The 21728-nt window shown below is 49.6% G+C and overlaps 1 long non-coding RNA gene across 1 annotated transcript in view; it reads left to right on the top strand.

Annotated features, from left to right (window-relative positions):
- The first annotated feature begins 4361 nt into the window (after positions 1-4361).
- LOC142819427 (uncharacterized) overlaps positions 4362-21728 on the top strand; it is a 47879-nt gene continuing 30512 nt past the window's right edge. The window contains exons 1-3 of the long non-coding RNA XR_012897312.2: positions 4362-4691; positions 7910-8094; positions 12061-12236. This is a non-coding gene — a long non-coding RNA (uncharacterized LOC142819427). The remainder of the gene's footprint in view (positions 4692-7909; positions 8095-12060; positions 12237-21728) is intronic.

Genomic DNA, 21728 nt, shown 5'->3' on the forward strand with positions numbered 1-21728 from the left:
ATGGGCGGGGCTGCCCATTTGCAGCAAGCCTGGGGCCAGTGTCCTGCAGAGCCGTGCGCCCAGGGCCAGCACCCCCCATAGCCACATGCCCTCAGCTGGCACCCCCCCCATAGCTGCGTGCCCAGGGGCAGGGATACCAATTTGCCGCACTCCTGGGGCTGGCACCCCCCATAGCCGTGCGCCCAGAAGCCGGGGTGGCCAATTCGCCGTGCACCCGGGGCTGGCACTCCCCATGTGCCTCGCACCCGGGGCGCGGGCGGCCACTTTGCCACACTCCCGGGGCAGGCGCTCGCCAATTCGCCGCACTCTCTGGGCCAGCGCTCCCCATGCACCATGCGCCTGGGGCCGGCTCCGGTACCGCGCATGTGCCACACGTACAGGGCGGGGCCAGCCCCGAGCACTTGGCAGGCGCACACAAATGCTGGCGCCCGCGGACACTGTGTTGGGGACCACTGCAATAGTTGATATTTCCAAATGTTGTGTGTACTAAGTGGTGCACCGAGATCCTTGGCAGTTTTTGAGTGGGCCATGGTGGGGGGGGAGGAGTTTGAGAACCACTGCTATAACACAAGGCTGGGCAGAGGTTCACCGTTCATTGGGAGGCTGAATGCTGCCTATGGCATCGATAACCCAGGGTGGTGTTTCTTTTGGCTGTATCCTCCCAAGTGTTGATAAAGTCTGTTTTTCCTCAGACTTGGCAGAGAAGGTGGAGTAACAGCTGTTACTTCAAACACAATCTGTATATCTCAAATGACCTGGAATCGTGGGTGAATTACCTACACATAAGAGGTAGTTAACTGTGTTCTTGTTTGCATGGAGCCTTTCCCTAGGCAGCCAGCTCAGGGCTGTGTGAGAGCCCAGAATCAAGTGAGGACGCAAGCTAGCAAAGCAGGAAACCCCAACACTAAAGCTAAAGTTTTCCAGGTTTTTCAGTCATGCTGTCTGGTGTAGATAGTTCATCGCCCTGGGATTTTTTTGTGCGTAGCTTAATTAGATGCAATGAGAGAAAGAAACTGGACTTCGATGGCTGCAGCTCTTACAAGCTGGAGGCAGTAAAGCTGCTGCCTGTGCAGTGCTTAAGGGGGGTTGGTTTATGTGTGTGATGTTTGCTCTGCAGCTGTGCTGAGGAGCACTCGGAATGGAGTGAAATGCACCGTGCTCCGGGCTGCTCTCCATTTCCAAAGCCTTGTGGAGGCTTTTTAGCCAAGTTCTTTCAGAGGGAGTGGAGGGAGATTGATTACACAATCGTGTTGCATGTAAAAACACACTTGCGTCCGTCCAGGAATTCAGAATATTACCCAAGTGGACATGGTGTTCAGTTCCTCCTCGCGCCTGCCAGAAATGTTATGTTTTGTCCAGCAGAAAAAAAAACATCCTTCCCTCTCAGTGCTTCAGAGTTTGGCTCTTCGGTCTCTAATTTCACCATAGTGTTTCCATATTAAGGCCTTGTCTATACTTATGCAAAGATCAGTGATCCGGAGATTGATCTTCCAGGGCTCGATTTAGTGGGTCTAGTAAAGTCCCACTAAATCAAACGCCAAGGGTGCCCCTGTCAACCCAAGTACAGCATGGGGTCATGAGGAGTAAGGGAATTTGACCAGAGAGTTTCTCCCATCAGCCTCGCACAGTGGGGCTGCCCCAGAAATTCAGTTGAAAGTTTGTCATTTGTCTTAGGCAATTTCAGCTATCTTAAATCAAATTTACCCCCAGTGTAAGCTTGGCCTAAGATATGTTGGGCCATATTGGATCAGAACCTTGGTCCAGCTAATTCTGGCCTTTGAGCTAGGGTTACCAGGTGGGTTTAGAAAAAATACCGGACACACTTGATGGGGGGCAGTGTGGCTGGCCCGAGGAGATGAGGGGGGGTCGGGGGTAGCGGGCGGGGGGTCAGGGCAGTGCAGCTGGCCCAGGCAGGTGGGGGAGGGGTCGAGGGCAATGTGGCTGGCCCAGGGAGATCGGGAGGAGGAGAACGGGGTGGTCGGAAGGGAGTAGGGGGCAGCGGAGCTGTTCAGGAAGGGTCAGGGGAAGCCGGGGGGGGGGGGCAGACTGACCCGGGCACGTGCAGATCCCGGGGCGCTGTCAGTCCCACACAGGGTCCAGAGAAGCGCAAGTGAGTCTGGTTGCAGCTCCTCCATGTGCTCAGGAGCAGGGATAAGGAGAAGCCTCCTCCCTAAGGAGTCAGATGCAGCCAGGGATCCCAGCGCCGATCACGCCCGGCCTCCCAGCCCCTGCCCCCACCAGGTTTCTGTCCAGCGTCCAGACAGAAAGCCAGGAAATATCGGACATTGCGCATGTCTGGTATTTTCTGGATTTTTTTTTTACTGGACAGAGGGCCCAAAAACCAGACTATCCGGTAGAATACCGGACACCTGGCAACTCTACTTTGAGCAGTAGCCAGCATCCCCTCACCCTTTGCAGAAAATGTCTGAATTCTATACGGTTGAGAGCTGCTTTGGCTATGTAGCCATGGCCAGAAGACTGTAAGGAGCAAATTATAGAGTTGTGGCAGGGCTCCAAAGACACCAGGGCCCTATTGGGCTACGTGCTCTGTGTACACGTTCTCAGAGTGTCAGCGTTTATATTCTAAATAGACAAGAGGGGGAGAGAGACATGGTAGGTGAAGCAAATCATTTTACAGGACCAGCTTTCGTTAGTGAGAGAGACGGACTTTCTTGCCAAACAGCTTCTCTTCAGGTTTTTCTTTGGAGATATCCTAGAACTAACACAGCTACCCCTACGCTGCAAACAACAAGGGGAGGGGAGGGAGAGAGAATGTGAGGAAGAGAAGTCAGCTGCATTTCACAGCAACGGGGTGGGGGGCTGAGGCTAGCCTATGCATGCGGTCTATAACAGGGTTAGGAATTAAACCCAAATGTCAAAGTCCCACCACCCCACGGATCGTTCTCTGAAGTTTGGCTGGCAGGACTAGCCTCCTAATGCTCATTTTGAGTTATCTTACTGAATAGAACTGAAGCTACTTACTGTGCCCTGATTTTTTAATCAATAATTTAATTGTGAGGACTGCTCATTTCGTCAACACCTAGTGCACACTGCCTCCCTGCCTGTATTGGCCTTACATGGCAAATTTCCTGTGAGGTTAGAGCCATTAAGGAGTGCTTTGAAATCTTTCAGCTGCAGATTTCACTTGCAGGGTGTCATTCATCACCCAGCATTCAGGTAGTGGGCACTGGGTTCAGAAGCAGAGTGCTCAGTTACCACTGGGATAGGTGCACTAAGAATATCCACATTAGATTCCAAACCCATGCATTATCAAGGCTTTTAAAAAAATCCACTTGCAGGCTGTTACTGTTCCCGCAGTCCTTAGATACCACTAACATGGCCTGTAGCTGGGACATGCTTCAGTCTGTTACAAATTATCATTTCTCCCTTCTTTCCAGACCTTCAGGTCTTTGGCACTTACTAATGGCAAAGATTCTTCTCTCATCTACTGCCTAATCAGGTTTTTTTTTTCTGATTTTTATTCCTTCTTCAATCTGAGTTGTCCCGGCCGTAGGATGGGTCAGGGTGGTTGCTCCAGGCCCCACACTTTTGGGGGCCCTGTCACAGCTGGCACAACCATCCTATGGACAAGAGGGACCTGGGGGATTATAGGAGCTTGGCATGGGGGGCACAGCAGGCCCCCCCCTGTGCTCCAGCCATGTGGCAGCAGCATGCTCCGCCCCCTCGTGACACCACCTCGGCCTGCTGTGCTTGGCTTCTCTGTGACAGGGTGGGGCGGGACAGAGCAGGCTGCTAAGCAGCTCCAGCTCCTCACATTGCCGGCATGATGAGTGGCCGGAGAAGTGAACTCTGCTGCTGCCAGGCCCCTGTAATTCCCCAGCTGTGTTGCTTGGGGGAGGGGCAAGGCACCAGGGTAGGGTGGAGCCGGGGCAGGGCTTGGGGAAGGTGGGGGGAGAAGGGGACTGTAGTGAGGGGGGTTGCCCTGGGCCTGTGCCCCCCTGGGACAGCTCTATCTTCGATTTGGAACACTACCTCTTGCCTCTGTCCAAGCTGTGCAAAGCCCTGCTAGTTCCAGCCCTGGTGCTGTGATTCTGTCCCGTGGCCTTTCCTTCACTTATTAAAATCTTCCTGTCTTTGGATAACTGGAGTAATTCTCCAGCCAAGCTGCTGTGTGTTTGGCCTAATGAGTCATTTATATTCATATGAACTTTCAGCTTCAACACAGAGCCGGCAGCTCTTTGTAAGAGGGGAGGTCTCATGCCTACATGCGGTTCCTCTTTAAAGTTCTGCAGCTGTTGTTTAAAATGATGGGGTGGTTCCATTAAACTCTCTTTAAGTGTCCCCCTGGGTGACTGTGCGTTGCTCATTCAGGGAGAGGGTGGGATCTAGACATTTATTTTGCTGTGTCCATGCTGCATTTTAAAAGCTCTGTGAATCCTCCTGGAATCTGTGAACTGGAATGGAATATCTGAAGACAAGCAGGTGCAGTGTCCTGCAAAAGTTCCACTCCAAAATCAGGCAGGCATGGCTTGCCCTGTAACCTCTGTGCCAGAGAACGGAGCAGGTGGAGGACTCTCACTTCCAGCTCTCTCCTCTTTCGCATGCAGCTCTTCAGGTGGCTGGTCCTGATCCCTTTCCTCCCTGAACACGGAGCGACTACTGGTCCTCAGCCTTCCTGCGGATAAAGGACACCTGTGGCTTTCCCGCTATCCTTTCCAATTGACTGAACGGTTTGTTTCAAGGCTCCCTTGTGGGGATGTGTTCCGTGAAGTTGGGGGGGAGGGGGAGAGAGAGAGAAAGATATTTTGCTGAAGCCGAGCTGCCTTGTTTTTTGTTTTCTGTGAAAACATCTCTGTGGCCAAGACAAATGAAGACGCCTGCCCTAGACATTGTTACCTTTTGTCTCCTCCAGCCTGGTGTCAGTTCCCAACTTATTTTTATGAACTGTTTAATCTCAGGGTTTTTATTTCTCCTGATAAATAAATGGCATTTCAAATTCCAAGCCATCTTCAGATACGAATACCAGCTGTCTAGACGGAGTAGCCCATGGACACAACCATAAATAAAAAGTTTTGGGTTTTTCAAGGGTTTTTTTTCCCATTCTGCCAGAGGCAGCCCAGAAACAAAGGTTACCAGAAAGGTGGATTGTATGAAGGTAGAGAGTATGTAGATCCTACCCCCTTCGCCATCGCTTAATGGGGAGGGGAGATGACTGAGATTGCAGTGGGTTGAGTAGTTGGTTTCATCAGCGTGCTCTCTATCTGTAGCTAGACAATTAACAGATAAGGAGCCAGCAGATAGCACTCAAGGCTATTCAGTATAGTAGGGTTTTGTGTAGGACCAATTAAACTTCTTGGTGCAAATAGATTCCTTGGTGCAGCTCCCCCGTCAACTCTAAACGTGGTTTCTGAAGTACAACGGTTCTAGCTACTTTGATTCTTTGTTGTGTCTAGGCAGAGACATGGAGTTGTTCTGTGCAGATCTTCACAACTGGAACTCCAGTATGTTCTGCAGATATGAGAGAGCAGCTGGAGCAATTTCCCCCTGAGCTGACTATGTAGTGAGGGAGTCAGACTGCTTGTTTTGCAGTTGTGATGGAAGGGCCTGCTCTTGAAGACGGTCCTCTGTGAAAGTGACAACTTCGTTTTGTATCGGAGGAGGTGAGAGAGCCTTCTCTGCCCAGTATTCCCAATCAAATTCCTGACGTGGACCCTTTTCCCACTTGCTGTGATGGTTGCTGAAATCCCCATGGCCCAACTGTCCATACCAGCAAAAGTGCAAGAGCTGTGCATGGATGATTTAAGGGTCAGCTTAAGATTTAATGCAAGAATAATACCGTTCATGCCCTGCTGAGGAAACTGGTATATTTTATGCGTCTTCTGGATCCTTTGTGCCCTGCTTCCAGGATCCTGCACATTTGTTATGCATGAGGGATTTACATCATTCTCTTGACAAACACCCTTGTACTACTTGATCATTAGCCAAAGATGAGCTACTTGAGCAAGAAAGGAATGACAATTGGTGAATTATGGCTTCCACCTGCTATGCAAATGAAAGAGAGTAACTTGCTGTACTGCTCCCAGAGCAGCAGACCTTGTAGCTGTCATGTTTGGAGGATAGTTTCAAGCCACATCTATTCCATTCTGATGGCTGAAGAGTAGAAGCCAGGGACTGCTATTGCGTTAAATGGGAGTACAGGATTACACAAAGGGCCTGTAATTATCCTTGTACACCAGCATTCAGACTCTGGTTCCCAGCTCGTATCATCTTCATGATGATAAACCAGGGCAGCTAACGTACACGTCAACTGGAGCTGAAATCTCCTGGTACCAAGAACAGCTTTCCAGAAGCTGCCACGTCCTCTTCAGACTAAAGGAGTTTAGTCATTCACTTCTTTGTTCTACCCTTCCCAGGAGTGCAGGGGCCACCAGGGAGTTGCAGAATTGCTGGGAACTCATTTGCATAGTAAATGGAGATAAAGGGGCCCCATTATCCCTGGTGTAACTCCATGCAGCCTTCATTGTAATCACAGTAGGAATGAATGGGACCCATGTGGATTAGGAAACCGGTCCAAACTCACAGCCAGATTGTGAATCTCTCACTGAGCCTAGTGAGCAGTGACTCTCACGTAGTCCTGCGGACAGCTGGGGAATTGTCTGTGTGTGCAGCCGCTCATCAGTGAGTGCACTTGATAGCTAGAAGTCCAATACAAACATTGGCCCCAGAAGTTGGCCGATGGAAATCTTAAGCAGTCAAAGCTTATTAATCAGTGAGCAATGGCTGTTCCTTCTGCTTGGATGTTCCTTGGCCTTGTGCTAATTACATCACTGGGCCTTGCCAGCAGGTTTTCTTTCTTTTCTGGGAACCTCTGCCTGTCTGGGATAGGGATAATAATGGATTGTCTTTCTCAGCGTTTTATCTTCCCTTACCAGCCTTTAAGGAAGGTTGACGCTCCCTTGCCTTACTGAGGGATCTAACCAACAGAGTTCGAAGAAGGTACCAGCTGATTTGTGGGGAATGGCAGCCCATGTGTGATAGAAGTAATTCCAGTCAGGGAGGAGGGATGTTGCATTTCTACCCTTTCCTCTCCAGTCCATGAATGTGTCTCACTTACACCTTATTGCTTTTATTCCTGGAGATAAACAGTAATAAGCATGTTAACAGCTCCTTTCAATGGAAGATCTGAAAGCACTTTGCGCACACATACAAGATTACACTTTGGCTTGCAATCCTGCCATGAAAGGAGAGATGTTTTTGAATCCTGGGGAAACTGAGGCACGGAGACATTTTAGTGACTTCTCTATGCTGAAAAAGTGAGTCAGTAGTAGAGAGGAGAATAAAACCTGGAAGTCTTCACTTTCTCCTCCACTAGGCTATGCTCCTTATATGGGGAGACAACATCTCTCCTATATCTCTAGAGTCCTCTTGTTAATTTTCCTTTTTCCACACCATTTAAAATGGGAAGGATGGTTGGTTACTTGGACATGTGTACCCCCCAGAGGTCTATCTCTTTCTCTGATAATGAAGCAAATGCACATGTACATTGTGGGCTAACGGAATCGATTACAGATCCAGACACACACTGCCCTGTCAATCACATTCTTTCCATGTGTATGCCTATGGGCTGTTGGCAATGCATGTATTTACTTTATGATCTAGGAGAGGAGAGATGTGTATATTCTCAGCTGGCTCTGGGACATTTATTTAGCTTCTCAGGGGTTGAAATGCAGTAGCAAAGAATGTAGGATTGAAATATCAGGAGATGATGCATGGGCAGGTTGAGGTGCTTTGGCAGGGCTATAAGGTGGAAGCTTGAACAGCAGATACTGCTGCCAGTCAGTGTCAGGCTATAGTGGCAGGAGTAAATTCCCCTCCTTATTAAACATGTTAGACTGGTATGCATTGGAGAGATCCCCAATGATTCATGAAATTCCACTTGTGTTCCAAGCTTTGGTCAGTGTTTCTCAGAAGGGTCCACCAGGGCGTTGGTGCAGTGAGGCAGTTGTATGGCTAAGAAAAGATCACAGCCAACTTCCTAAAAACCGTGTGCTCAGGACTCCAGATCAGAGCGTCCAGGCTGAAGGTCCACGGGACGACTGCATGAAGCAAGAGCTGTGCCCGCAGAGGAACACAGTATGTAAATATTATCATAGAACTGTTCTCTCCCACTCAGATGCAGTTCCTTATATTTCCTCTAGCATCCCAGAAGAATTTGCAAGCCCTTCTGCTGAGATGTATACTGCTTCTCTCTCTCTCTCTCACTCACATACACACTCACCCAGACACTCACCCCTACCTCTCAGCTGCTCAGTGTGAGAGGGAAAAAAACTTTCCAGCTACTTCAGTGGGGCTGATTTATGGCCTGTTAGAACCTCTGCAGCTAAGTCTGCAAGAGAGAAGATGTGTGTCCCTTTGAGTCAATGCACTGAAGTGGTAGTCTCAGGGGACAAAGGGAGGGGATTGCATGTATCTTTCACTTCTTGACTCCCCTTCCCTGTTTCTGAACAGGAAACTATCCTTTCTGTTTGCAGAAATGTGGGAATAATCAAATTAAAAGACTGTAATTGTTCATATTACTATAGCTCCTAGGGGGTCCCCAGGCAGGGAATGGGGACCTAGTGTGCTAGGAACTGAGATTGTCCCTGCCATTATGACAGGTGAAAATAGGTGGATGAAACAAATGGGTTGAGGGTGGATGTGGTAACCATAACATGAGGATGTTTTAAGTAGATTCACTATCCGTACAATGTATTTCCCGATGGGCTTTGCCATTATCAACTGGCCTCTAAAATTCTTATGGGCCCCTGGGTGTCCTAAAAAATGAAATTTCACTTTCCAAGTAAAATGGGAGTGTGCGTAGATAGTAAAAATCCAATCAATTTCTTGCTAGACAGAGCTCCCCTAAAGCATACGAACTCATCTTTATGTGAACAAAGCAGTCAGTTTGTGCTGATCAGTGACATCTCTTGTTGTCCAAATGGCTGTCATAGAAACTTCCTACCTTCAGTCATCCCAGTTGGAGGCAGTGCCAGTTGTGCCCTGCAAGAATGAACTGGTGGCTTCCATCCATGGTGCTTGCCAATTGGGAGGATGAGGGGAAAATGTCAGAGTAAGATATTGGAACAGAGTCTTTAGAATCATGGCAGATTAGAGGGAACCCCAAAGAACCCATGGAGGATCAGCAGATACCCTCCCAATAACACAAAACCCAACCAGAACATGAGGAGGAGTGCCCCAAACCTCCATGGAGAATATCAGAAGGTATACTTCTAGAGGAACCCTTCCCTCCCCATACATACACAATCCAAAGAGAAGAACACAAATGCCCGGTGCAAGGTAGGGAATGCTGTATAGTGATTTCCAGAGTTCATTGGGCAACTTCCTTCCCAGCTTCTGAGAAGATGTTAGGAAATATTAGAGGGGAGTCCTGGCACTTAGACGTGACCTCACGTGGCAAATGCAGCACTGATGGGGAATATTTAGTGGATACGCCTACAGCTCAACTGCAAACATTAGATCAAAGGTTCTCAGACTTTCTCATGCTGTGGACCATGTCATCTGTCTACGCTGTAGAGAAAAGTCGGAAAAAGTTACGAAAATTATCTCTTTCCACTTTTTTTCCAAAAGAGGCTTTTCTGAAATTTGGCCTGTCTACGTGGGGCCAAATTTTGGAAATAATTCCTCTTTTGGAACATCCCTTATTCCTCTCACCAAGAGGAATACAGGGCTGCCAAAAGAACATGTCCACTTTTTCAGAAACTGTTCCGAAAAAGCGGCTGTGTTCCTTAGAGCAGCTCTGCTGCGTCCAGGTGTATCTGCACTGTACAGTTAGTCTGGGTCTACACAGCCAGGTTAGCCAAGCCCAAATATGAGCATCTCCACTGCAAAATCAGCTTCATGTAGCATGGACACTCTAATGGGCTATTTCTTTCCCCCTTTTTCCTTCTCTCCCCTCCTATCCCCTATTTATTTAAAAACTGGACCTTTGATAACTCCATTCATCTGAAGAAGTGGGTTGTGCCCACAAAAGCTCATACCACCCTCTACATGTTTTGTTAGTCTCTAAAGTGTGGCAAGACTATTAGTTGTTTTTTAACTTTTTTCTGAGTTTTCTCTTTCTTAGCTTGACCCTCTCTGTGTCTGTGAGGGGGGAGGAGGAGGGAGGAATCCTATTCCATGGTGTCTGTGATTTTTTTTTCCCCCTGCTCTTCAGGACAGGGATTCATAGACAAGAACTGAGGGTGGGAAATAGAACCGATCAAGAAATGGTTCTCTTCCCTCTCAGCCCCTGCAGAAAAAAAAATATTTTTCATTTAAAAACCCTCTGCAAACTTTTTACATTTTATTTTTATTCTGTTTTTTGGCAAAATATCAACAAATTCAAAGAAAGCCAGGTACTTTCCCTGAAGCATTGGAGTCAAAACCCCAAATTTCCATTAAAAAACAAGTTTCAATGGAAAGCTGTCCCCTTCCCATTACTGACCAGCATCCCTGAATACAGGAGTGACCCACAGAGCGACAGCAACATCAGCCAGAACCAGTCTGCTGTGACTATCCGTGTGCTGTGTTGAGAATTAATCGTGATCCTCTTGAGTAGTTTTAAATAAGGGACCCTTGGCAGGCTCAAGGGTATTCTGAGGTGAGAGCCAAAAGGTTCATGAATCAGCCAGGGTAGGAGGTTCCCTGGTGTCACTCCCCTGAGAGAGGGCATTTTAAGCCATTTAATATAACCCCCCAGGTGTTAACCATTTGGAATTGTGTATTCTATGGAAAAGGCTGATAAATTCCATCTGCGCCCAACAAAGCTTATGCAGCATAAATTGCCTCTTTCAAGTACTGATGTACCAGCAGGGCAGTAACAGATGTGATAGAGAATCAACCATCCGTCTATTAGCATCTGAGCACTTTGCAGTCTGTAATTTATCCTCTCAGTATTCCTATGAGGGAGGGCAATCCTATTAGCCCCCCTATAGAGGTAGGGAGCCGAAACACAAAGAAGCTAGAGACCCACGTGCCTTGTTTCCCTTTAAATCCATTTCAATAAAAGTTAGTCTAAATACCTTTGAGGCTCTGCACGTATGGTTTCCCAGGACGTGTGTGGCAGTAAGTCCAGGTCTTGAACATCTTAGGCTAGCACTGTAACCCTAGAACTATCCCTCCTCTTCTTCAGCAGCCTCTCTGCTTCTGACCTTCCTTCTCCTTCCATTACACTCCGGGTGTGAAGGCAGAAGTCTTGAACCAGAGCTCTGGGCTGAACCAGAATGGATTCTGGGTACAGCCCCTGGTAAGACCTTGAAGGGTATTTTATTACTGCAGTCTCTTGTGGAGTCCTGCAAAGGCTCCTAGTTTCTTAGGAGCAGCTCTGGATTCAGTCTTGCCTACCTTAGCAATGCATAGAGGGCTGACCCAGAAACCAGGGGAGAAGGTCTGCACCCCACAGTGTTTCCTGGGATTAGGAAGTTGTCTGCCCCCTCTCCAGAGGTGCTGTGGAGGGGAACGAATGGAGGAAAGGAAGAGAGTGGTGTTTCTAATGGGTGATCGTTATTACTGTGGGAGTCAGGGTGTCTGCCTGGCTTTGCTCATGGTCCAGCACCAAGCAGCTTCCTGCAGGCCAAGACCATGTCTGTCAATGGGTTGAAACGTGGGTTCCGCAGCAGGCTTGGAACATCCAGAGAAATCAGAGACAGGTTTGAATTCCCCCAAGCTGGCCTGACTTTTGCATGAGCTCCCATCCCTCCCCTTAGTGCCCTGCTCTCCTAAGCATGGTCTTTCTTTCTCCTTGTAGCATCTGGGCTTGGCTGATTTTCTTCTACAAAGGGGAGGTGAAACTAGCCAGGAAGTTGGCACAGCTGCAGCAGTTTCAGGAATGTCTCCAGTCCTGTTAGCAGACAGAGCTGAGGAACGGAAGAGATAAGAGACTTTCTGAGCAGCACCTGCTGGAAGCCCAGTGACCGAGTCTCCCTCAGGGTTGGAGCAGAGCCAGGCTTCAGTGATTGACTTTCATCCCCTCTCATCCTCTGAGCGAATGGGGAAGGTCCTTGGGTTTGTTTTTAGCCTTTCTCCCTTCCTGAGGTTATTCTTTCCTCTTGCTTTGCTCAGTGATGGGCTTGGTGTTGTGGGACACAACCGACATTGGCACCTGGCTGGATCTTTTCTTCTCGCCGGAAGACTGGACAGGTGGAATCTACCTGAGTCTGAGGCAAGCCTGAGACCATTCTCCCTTTAAACCTGATGGCCCCAGCATCCCACTGGAGGTGATAGAAGGATCTTGACAGGTAAGACTGTGGCACGAGGCTGGACATGTCAAATCCCCTTTCCTGCCCCTTTCAATGCTTTCTATCTAGAGGGCAGGCCCAGGGACAGCAAGCAGGGATCAGCCTCCAGCTTGTGCTGGGAGGGGCACGCAAGGCTCACTCGAGCCCTGACGAAGGAAAATGCAGGCACAGGTCTGGCACGGAGGATACAGCTGCATCCTCTGGAGTGTACAGACTGCAGCGGATATGGCCCTCCCTTTCACCGACCTGTTTCTGTGTTCCACTGGCTGCTTTCTCCGGAAGCCTTGGCTGTGATACACCCACCAGGAATGAACATTCGTCACAGCCTACTTAGCCAAACTACAACCCCAAACCACAGTCCCAGCATATGCCCCTGACTCAGATCATCTCTCCAGCCCTTGGATTTGATTCAGGCGCCACTGCCCAGGCAGAGCGAGTGGTACAAGGGCACAGTGCTACGCTGACCGCATGCTGACATGTTGCATCCCTGACCTCTAGGTATTTCTTCGGTGCTTATCATTCTAGTGTTGTACTGCATCAGCCGGTAGTGCATCCATCAGTGTGAGGCAGACCACGTGTTCACATACCAGCTTGGAGCTTTGATGGTGCTATTCGGAGGTCATTGGTGCCGTAGCAGTACATTGGGGATGTACCATATTGGCCTTACTCTGACATACCTACGGCAAGAGCCCCTTGGGGGTATATTGTGGTGGTAGGGTAGCCACTGCCCCATCAGCATCATGAGGTACTGTGTTAGACATACCCCAGGGGTATGTGACCAGTGTTTCCTGTAAGCTCTGTGCTTGAACAGCCACCCAGGAGAGATTCAGGTGTCGCCCAGCTGACTAGAAGAGTGCCCATAGCTGGCAGCATGTGTTTCTATTGGTGGTGCACATCTGCACATGCCTTGGTGCATGTAACAAAATTTATTCTGCCCATGGATGGAAAAAAATTACAGGGAACTCTGTGACCAGCACCGGACTAGCCGCAGACCTCCACCACAGCATGGCACCAGTGGCTTTGAATATAGGCAAGGGTTGTGGGCAGGAGGCACGTCACCCAGCTGGCTGCCCCAGGGGATGTTGGCAGGCAGGGGGCTGGAACAATTTTTATAGTAGGAATGCTGAGAGGGATTGAACTGAAAACCCTGGATATCCTGGAAACCACTTCAAGCCAAGGGGTGTACGCAGCCCTGCTTCCCGCACCTGTGCCGACAGGGAGCTAGGGCGCCCGGCACGGATGGTCCTTGGGACAATGCACCAGTTCCGTGGGTGTCTCAGGCTCAGCCCCCGCCACGCTGTAGCAATCCAACAGTAGCTCTGCAGTTGTTCATGCAGCACCCACCTTCTCAGATCTTCCATGATCTGACAAGGACAAGTGGGTTGGCAGCTCCTCCTGGAAACCCAGCCCCGGCTCTGCTCGCTTCTCCCCGGCTGTTTGAGGTAGAGGGATGTTTTCCTTTCTCTCTTCCTGGCTTATAGGAGGGGTGGGTGAGTTATTTCGCCAGCTGCCTGTCCTGGCAGCACACTCGCCTCCTGCAGCTGCTTTCCACTGCATCAGCCCTACAGCACAGGGCAACGGGAGGGCTCTAACTGCTCTGGAATGGCTGCCATCTCCATGTGTTGGACGGCAGGCCAGGCAGCTCGCAAGGGGAGCCTGGACAGCAATTAGCCAGCAGGCTGTGTCCATCTGACGGCTCAAACAACAAAGCAGTTCAGAGCGGGTGAGTAATCCTTGCTCAAGGAAGTGCTCTGGGCCAGTTCATATTTTTCTACTCTGACTGGCACATCAAACAGAGGTGGGACGGGGGCCAGGAGAAATCACAGGATGTGAGCTGCCAAAAATGTGTCTCAACCTCACAAGAGCACTGCTCCCCGGCCCACACACTGCCAGCCCCACACAGGTTTCTAGAGGCCAGCAGCCTGAAGCCAGGAGGTGTCAAGCAATTGAAAAAAGACCCCTCTAATGCTTCCCTGGTACTTCCCACCCTCAAGGCGGGCTGGTCCGGGCTTGGCCAGTCCCATGCTACCTAGCAACAGGCCTCCCCCATTCTGTTCTTTAGCACCAGATGGGGAGGACCTGCTGTGTGATGGATGGAGAGAGGCCTGGCAAGGTGAGGAACTCGCACCAGGGAGCTGGGTCACTGACTAATGTGATAAATGGGAAAAGTCCTGTGACGCACATTGCAAAACCAGATGGCTAGATGCTAAACTCAGATAGGTGGTGTGATGGGCACCTTGCCTGATGGTTAGAGCGGGGCAAGAGACAGTTTGGTTTCGTGCCTGTCCCTGCCTTAGCCAGCTGCTAGGTGAGGTGCATATAGGTAGGATCTGCATTTGTTGAAAAGGAGACACAAGCTGCCTAACGCGGCCTTTTCTGGCACCTCCTTGCTGTCACGCTGCGGCAGGTCGGGTGTGGGAGCTAGCACAGCAGGCAGGTTTGCATGGCAGTGACCTCCCTGCTCAGTAGTCTGCAAAGGGAAAAAATGAACAGATGAGAACCTAATCGACTGAACTTCCCAAGACAGCAGGGTCCTAAAAAGCCAGAAAATGGAGAAGTTGCTGCTGGACTCTGAAGTGAACTCTGGTTGGGGCTGTTGTGCCTTCATCTGGCCTCAGTTTTCTCCAGCTGCCGTAAAAGTAAAACTACCATGACACGTGACACGTCTTGTGGTCTGGCTCAGAAGAGGCCCCTGCCTGAGTTAGCGGGAGGGGGGGCATTCCAAAGGCGGTCTGGGGGGAGCAGGCAGTGCGATGTGGAATGTCTGGAAACGGAAGGGCTGCTGCAGGTGACGGGGTCACAGGTCCTGGCTAAGCAATGTGGGGTGCACCAGCAGAGCTGTGGGGGGGATCCAGGACTGGGATAGCCAGGGCCTGCCAGCTGGAACGGGGCTAGTTGAAGAGAAGTGATGGGGAAGAGAACTGGCCACAGTGCCCCTTATTCTAGCTGCTTAAAACAAATGAACCAGACAACCTTGTCTCTGGTTGTAAAGGAGAGATCAGTGTCTCCTGCTCCTTGCAGAGCAACAGCCCCATGGCCACTCTCGGCAGCCAAACCCAGAACAACTGTTTCAAGGCCTCCTTGTGTTTCCCAGGAGCTCTGTTTGCTTCTTTCCCTGGGAAGGCCGGAGAAAGAGCTGCACCTGCCTTTTGGGCACTAAGCAAAGGAAGTGACTTTAGCCTTCAAATGTTCTTAGCAGCTGAGCCCTGCCAACAAAGCTTCTGCAAGGAAACCTTGCCGGGGGGAGGGGAGAGGCCAGGGAGGCAGCTTTCAAGTTATATTGTAATTGAAATTGTGGCAGGGAGTGAGGGGGAATTTGGAGGGGGTTGGTTTTTTTTTTTGTTTTTGCTTTTTTTTAATACACTCGGTTTGGTTCTAATTAGGTGATGCAAATTTTTCAGCTGAACTCCGGGTCTGAGGGGATATAAGGTTTTACAGAGCCCACGTGAGGTTGTGTTTGGTACCTTGTCTCCTAGCAACGCAAACCACATGGACGGGAGAGACGGTTTTATGATCCACGTGGGCTGTTGTTGGACAGGCTACAGGGAGCCGCGTTCTTTCAGCCATGTGGGATCACTGCTGTCTCGCTTGCATTTGTGTGCCACCAGGCGAGCGGGGAGAGGGTGGATTCCTTCAGCCCTCCCTCTGCCAGCACTTGCTCATTGGGCTTGGCAGAGGCCCACTTCTCACCTCCTTTCAAAGCCGTCTGCCTCAGGTCCGATTCTAGAGGGGCGCTGAGCGTTGCTGGTTACTCCTTCATTTCCTTAGCTTGTCACTGTTTCAGTCAGAACACTTTGCACTCCTGCTGTGCAGCAATGTTCCTTGGGGGATTTCTAGCTGCTTGGCCAATGATAACAAGTTCAGCCTCTCTGTGGGAGACAATATCCCCATTTTCCAGAGGGGAAACTGAGGTATAGAGCTGCTGAAAGATGTGCCCCGAATCACCCAGCAAGTCAGTTGCAGGGTTGCACTGCTGGGCTCCCCTCCTGGTGCCTCATCCTTGCTCCCTTTGTTCCTTTGCTGATTTTTTGCAGTTGTTTGCTCTGCTGGTGAGAGAAGGGGTTCACATGAGCCCAGTCTGATGGCTAGAGGGAATGGGCGATTCTCATCCCTGTGACTCAGTCTAACTGCTTTGCCAATTGTGATCATCAAAATAAAAGCGTCTTTTCCTAGAGCTGGAGCAGGGGCACTCCGATTGTCCCCAGACTGCACGGCGTTCTGGCTGTTGGACAGAACAGTGACCTTTGCTTGCTGGAATGGACCCTGCTTTCAGATGCAAGGAAGCTCAAATCTGCATTGGAACATCACTGCTTCGGCCCATTTCGATTTGCTTCACACTGTTTCATTTGATTGCTGTTTACACTGGATCTTCTCTCAAGCTTTTTTCTCTTTTTCTGCGTGTTCGGAGATAGCCTTGGGCCAAACAGTTGGACTCCGTAGTAGGGATATGACGGACTAGTCAACAGGATAGTCGACTAATCACTTTCCTCAACCCCCCCCTTTGCTGCCTCTATCAGAAAGAGGCAGTAAGGCGGGGGAGAAGAAGAACAGGGGAGTTGAAAGCAGTAGCGCCGCTTAAAACCTGGGGCCAGACCCTGGGCTCCACTCAACGCTGCCACTTTGAAACACCACGTGCAGCCCGGGGCCAGCTGGGGTGTCCCCATGCTTCACGCAGCATTTCAAAGTGGCAGCGCCACCTGGAGCCCAGGATCAGCTGTGGATTCCCCCATTGAACCCAGACTCTGTGTGGCGCTGCCACTTTGAAACACCACGGGGAGCCCATCATCAGGTTGCACGTGGCGTTTCAAAGCGACAGAGGCAGAGCCATGTGGAGCCCGGGATCAGCTGGGGAGTCCCCAGCTGATCCCAAGCTCCACGTGGCACTTTCGCCTTTGAGGTGTAGCAACAGTGGCTGTTGCTACACTTCGGAGGCGCCCTATCAACTAATTGAATAGTTGATGCAAAACATGTTGACTATTTAATTAGTCAATTAGTTGATATTTAGTAGCCACAACTACTTCCAATTCAGAAATAATTTCTATCTCCAAATCAGTGGCACAGCCATGGGCACTCACATGGTACCACAATATGCCAACATCTTTATGGCTGACCTTGAACGTTTCCTCAGCTCTCGCCCCCTAATATCCCTACTTTACTTACGCTACATCGATGACATCTTCATCATATGGACCCACAGAAAAGACACTCTTGAAGAATCCCACAAGGATTTCAACAACTTCCACCCCACTATCAATCTCAGCCTGGACCAGTCCACAAGGGAAATCCACTTCCTGGACATTACAGTACAGTTAAATAATGGATAAATTTCCACCATCCTATATTGGAAACCCACCGACCGCTACATTTACCTTCATGCCTCCAGCTTCCATCCCAGACACATTTTTCAGTCGATTGAATATAGCCAAGCCCAACGATACAACTGGATTTGCTCTGACTCCACAGACAGAGACAGTCACCTACAGGATCTTTACAGAGCATTCCTAAAACTGAAATACTCACCTGGGGAAGTGAAAAACACATTGACAGACAAAAAAAATACCCAGACATGAACTACTTCAAGACAGACCCAAAAGAGAAAATAACAAAACTCCTCTTGTGGTTACCTACAGTCCATAACTCAGACCCCTCCAACGCGTTATACATAATCTACAGCCCACCTTGGAAAATGATCCCTCACTCTCAGACACCTTAGGAGAAAAACCTATTCTTACTTACAGACAGCCCCCTAAACTGAAAGGTATTCTTTCTGATAACCATGCCGCACAACCACATCATAAGCCTCCAGCAGCCCAGCCCTGCAACCAAAAAAGATGCCAACTCTGCCTACATATCTACACTGATGAATTCATCACTGGAGCAAACAACATAAGCCACAAAATCAAAGGGTCATTCGACTGCACCTCTAGTAATCTGATCTATGCCATCAAATGCCAACAGTACCCCACTACTATATATATTGGACAAACTGGATGGTCTCTGTGGGAAAGAATCAATGGACACAAATCGGATATACGTTAAGGGAACACAGAGAAGCCTGTTGGTGAACACTTCTGCTTGCCTAACCACAGTTTAACAGACCTGCAGGTGGCTGTCTTGTCACAGGCCAGCTCCACAAGCCAGAATCATAGGGAAGGACTGGAATCCCAGTTCTTTCACAAATTCAGTTCACATGCTAATAGACTCAATCATGATATGGGCTGGCTAGGACGCTACCTACTTAATAACCACTGAGGGTGCTAACAGTTCTCTGAGTGGTACCCTTCCTGTCTTAGCAATCTATCTATTAACTTTGATTTTTATCTGCTCAGGTTTAAGTACCCATTTTCCAGATATTTAATGATGCTCTGTCTCACACCCTCCTTCCTTTTTTCCCCCTCCCCTTCCATTCTCCTATTTATTTTGAGTTTTCATATCCCCTACTCATAACTCAAGTCATCTGAAGAAGTGGGCTGGGCCCACGAAAGCTCATGATACCACCTACATGTTTTGTTAGTCTATAAAGTGCTACTAGACCATTTGTTGTTGTTTTTCTGTAACAGACTAACTAGGCTACCCCTCTGAAGCTCATGGGTGCTCTTGCACCTCATACTAGGGGGTAGGTTCCATCATTCAATAGGGCTATGTCTAGACTGCAAGCCTCTTTCGAAAGAGGCTTTTTCGAAAGTATCTTTCGAAAAAGCCTCTTTCGAAAAAGAGCGTCTAGACTGCAAGCAGTACTTTCGAAAAAGCAAGCTGCTTGTTCGAAAGATAGCGAGTGAGTCTGGACGCTCTCTTACTAAAAAGCCCTGTTGGCATTCAAGAACGCCTTTTTTCGAAAGAGCACTTTCGAAAAAAGGCATTCTTCTTCATGAAATGAGGTTTACCGCCGTCGAAAGAAAAGCCGCATTCTTTCGATTTAATTTCAAAAGAACGCGGCTGCAGTCTAGACGCAGGTGAAGTTTTTTCGAAAAAAGGCTACTTTTTTTGAAAAAAACCCTGAGTCTGGACACAGCCTAGGAGGCTGGTACTGAACAGTTCAGTGTGGCAGCAGAAATACTCCTCATCCAGCCTCTTTTGCTCCTCAGGAGCCTGCTCCAAAGCCCACTGAAGTAATTGGGAGATTTTCTGTTGGCCACAGTGGGTGTTAGGTCAGGTTTCAAACCACACACAGAACTGACCAAGAACTGTCCACTTCTTACCGCTGTAAGAAGCTCGATTCCTCATGTGCCCTGGTCCCCGCAGTCATTGCTGTCCCTCCTAAAATTTGGGGCACCATCGGGTCTTGATGTCCACCCACCTGCCTCTTCCTGACCCTGATCTGTGGCTCTGCTTCCTCCAGAGAGAATCTAGCTAACTAAAAGTGAAAAAGCCAGCCAGAACTATAAGCAGAAGGCTGAACTTTGAAAGAGCCATTCAAGTGGTAATGCAGCCATTTAACAGGTGTTTGTCAGCCCCAGGTATAGTATGTTAAGTATGTTAAGAGGTGGGTAATTCGCTAATTGTGTAGTTGATAGATTTTTTATCGACTACATGATTAGTTGATAAGGAAAGAAGCGCAAAGTCCTGGCTCGCACAGGGTCTGGGAGCTACCCTCACTGTGGCACTGCAGTTTTAATGTAGTAAAAGCCAGGCAGGCAGGCAGCCCGGCTCCTATTACATTTAGACTGCAAAGCCAGAGTGGAGGTAGGTCCCAAAGGTGAGCTGGGACTGAGCCAGGCTGCCTGCCCGGCTGGAGCAGTTCCTGTCTGCAGCAGCTTGAGCTGGCCATGGGCAGAGGCTGCTCCGGCACCAGCTCACTGTCCTCCTGGAGTCCTGGGCCCACCATGGACAGAGGCTGCTTCACGGCAGCCTCCCCTCCCCCACACTCTGATGCTTCTGCCTCTGATCTAGGCAGCAGCACGGTGGGGGGAGGCAGCACTGTGAAGATGGTGCTGGGGAGAATCAGCTTTTAAGCCGGCTTCCCCCAGCACCAGCTCTTATTCTCCCCCCCCCCCCCCACACACCCTTGCTTCCTCTGATACAGAGGCAGCAAGTGGGGGGAAATGTGAGTAGTCAACTTGACTAACCAGTAAGTCTAGGCTTATCGGGTAGTCAACTACTGTAAGTTTCTGAATTTACTGAGAGAGTCGACAGGGCCTTGGTTTAAAATTTGTTTTAAAATATTTCACCAGTGCGTTGCTGAATGATTGCATGACAGCCCCGTGCTACCAGGTGAAGTGAGGAGGCTGAGGGAAGGGTGACAAGCACAAGTCTATGAGGGGGGGGGGGGACTGACAATAGTTAGTCTTGGATCCAGGTAGAAGCATAAATCAGACCTTCCCTCAACCTGTAGATTGCCCCTGCCCTGCTATAAATGGGAACAGGAAGCCTGTGGAGCAAATCTCGATTCTGATGTAAAACCGTCAGAGCCGGCTCAGGCTGGAATTTGCACCCATTGTTATCAGAAATCTGCTGAGCACTTGTTTTTATTCTTGCAGGACTGGTGCTGAGCTCACTGGCATTGTGGGTGAGGTTCCCTCTGATCTTTTTCACTCGTGTGTGGCTTTTTTCCCATCAATGTGCAGAATAATGTTAGGTGCACAAGGCATGTGTGAATGTGCATCACCAGTAAAAACAACAACACAGCTTAGCTGTGGGTGCTCTGCGAATCAGCTGGGTAGCATTTGAATCTCTCCTGAGCCAGTGCACAGCTTACAGGGAGCACTGATTGTGGGGCTATTATTGGAGGCAGGACTTGAGTGCTGCAGCAGCGGTGCCCCTTCATGAGTGAACCATAGGCCATGCTTCCATGTCTGGTTCTCTCCTTGTGGACAACAGTCATAGAGCTCATCCCCAGTTACAAAGTCTGGGCTTGGAGCCAAGGCTCTTGCTTTGACCACCATGGGGAAAAGACCTGGCCAACAGGTGGCAAGTAGGGAAGTTCAGATCCCAGAAGGCTACTTGCATCTTCTTGTTGAGCACCATTCTCGGTCCCCAATCTGGCACCCTCCAGTTCAGGAGCCAAATGCATCCTAATCTGTCGGTAGAGGTAGCCTTAGATACACCTGATCTCGCCCAAGCAGTGGCGGCCCGTGGATGTAGGCAACCTTGGCAGTTGCCTAGAGCACCGCGTTTAATGTGGTGCCCAATGATGACATGACACCATTGAGGGCTATGGAGGTGGGGGCGCCGATCGTGCATTCCGCCTAGGGCGCCAGTTGCCGACAGCTCTCCTAGAGCTGCTCCTGCTCCCAAGCATCTCAGAGTTGCTTCAGATACCAGGTGTTCTATGGGACACCCCTCTGCAGCACCCCCACTGGGCCAGGAAGTCCTGGATTCCAATCTGGGTTTCATTTGATGGCCACGTGAGATCTACAGATGAGACTGTCTTGCCAGTCATGCCTAGCCCAACCCCTGGTCTGAAAGAAAGGACAAATCCCATGCCCAGAACCATGTGTTCACATGCATGATTCAGTACAGTATATCCTGCAGACCAGGATTTTGGCCTAGGGA

Source organism: Pelodiscus sinensis, chromosome 24 (genome assembly GCF_052426305.1).
Source record: "Pelodiscus sinensis isolate ZL-2025 chromosome 24, ASM5242630v1, whole genome shotgun sequence".
Lineage (NCBI taxonomy): Eukaryota > Metazoa > Chordata > Testudines > Trionychidae > Pelodiscus > Pelodiscus sinensis.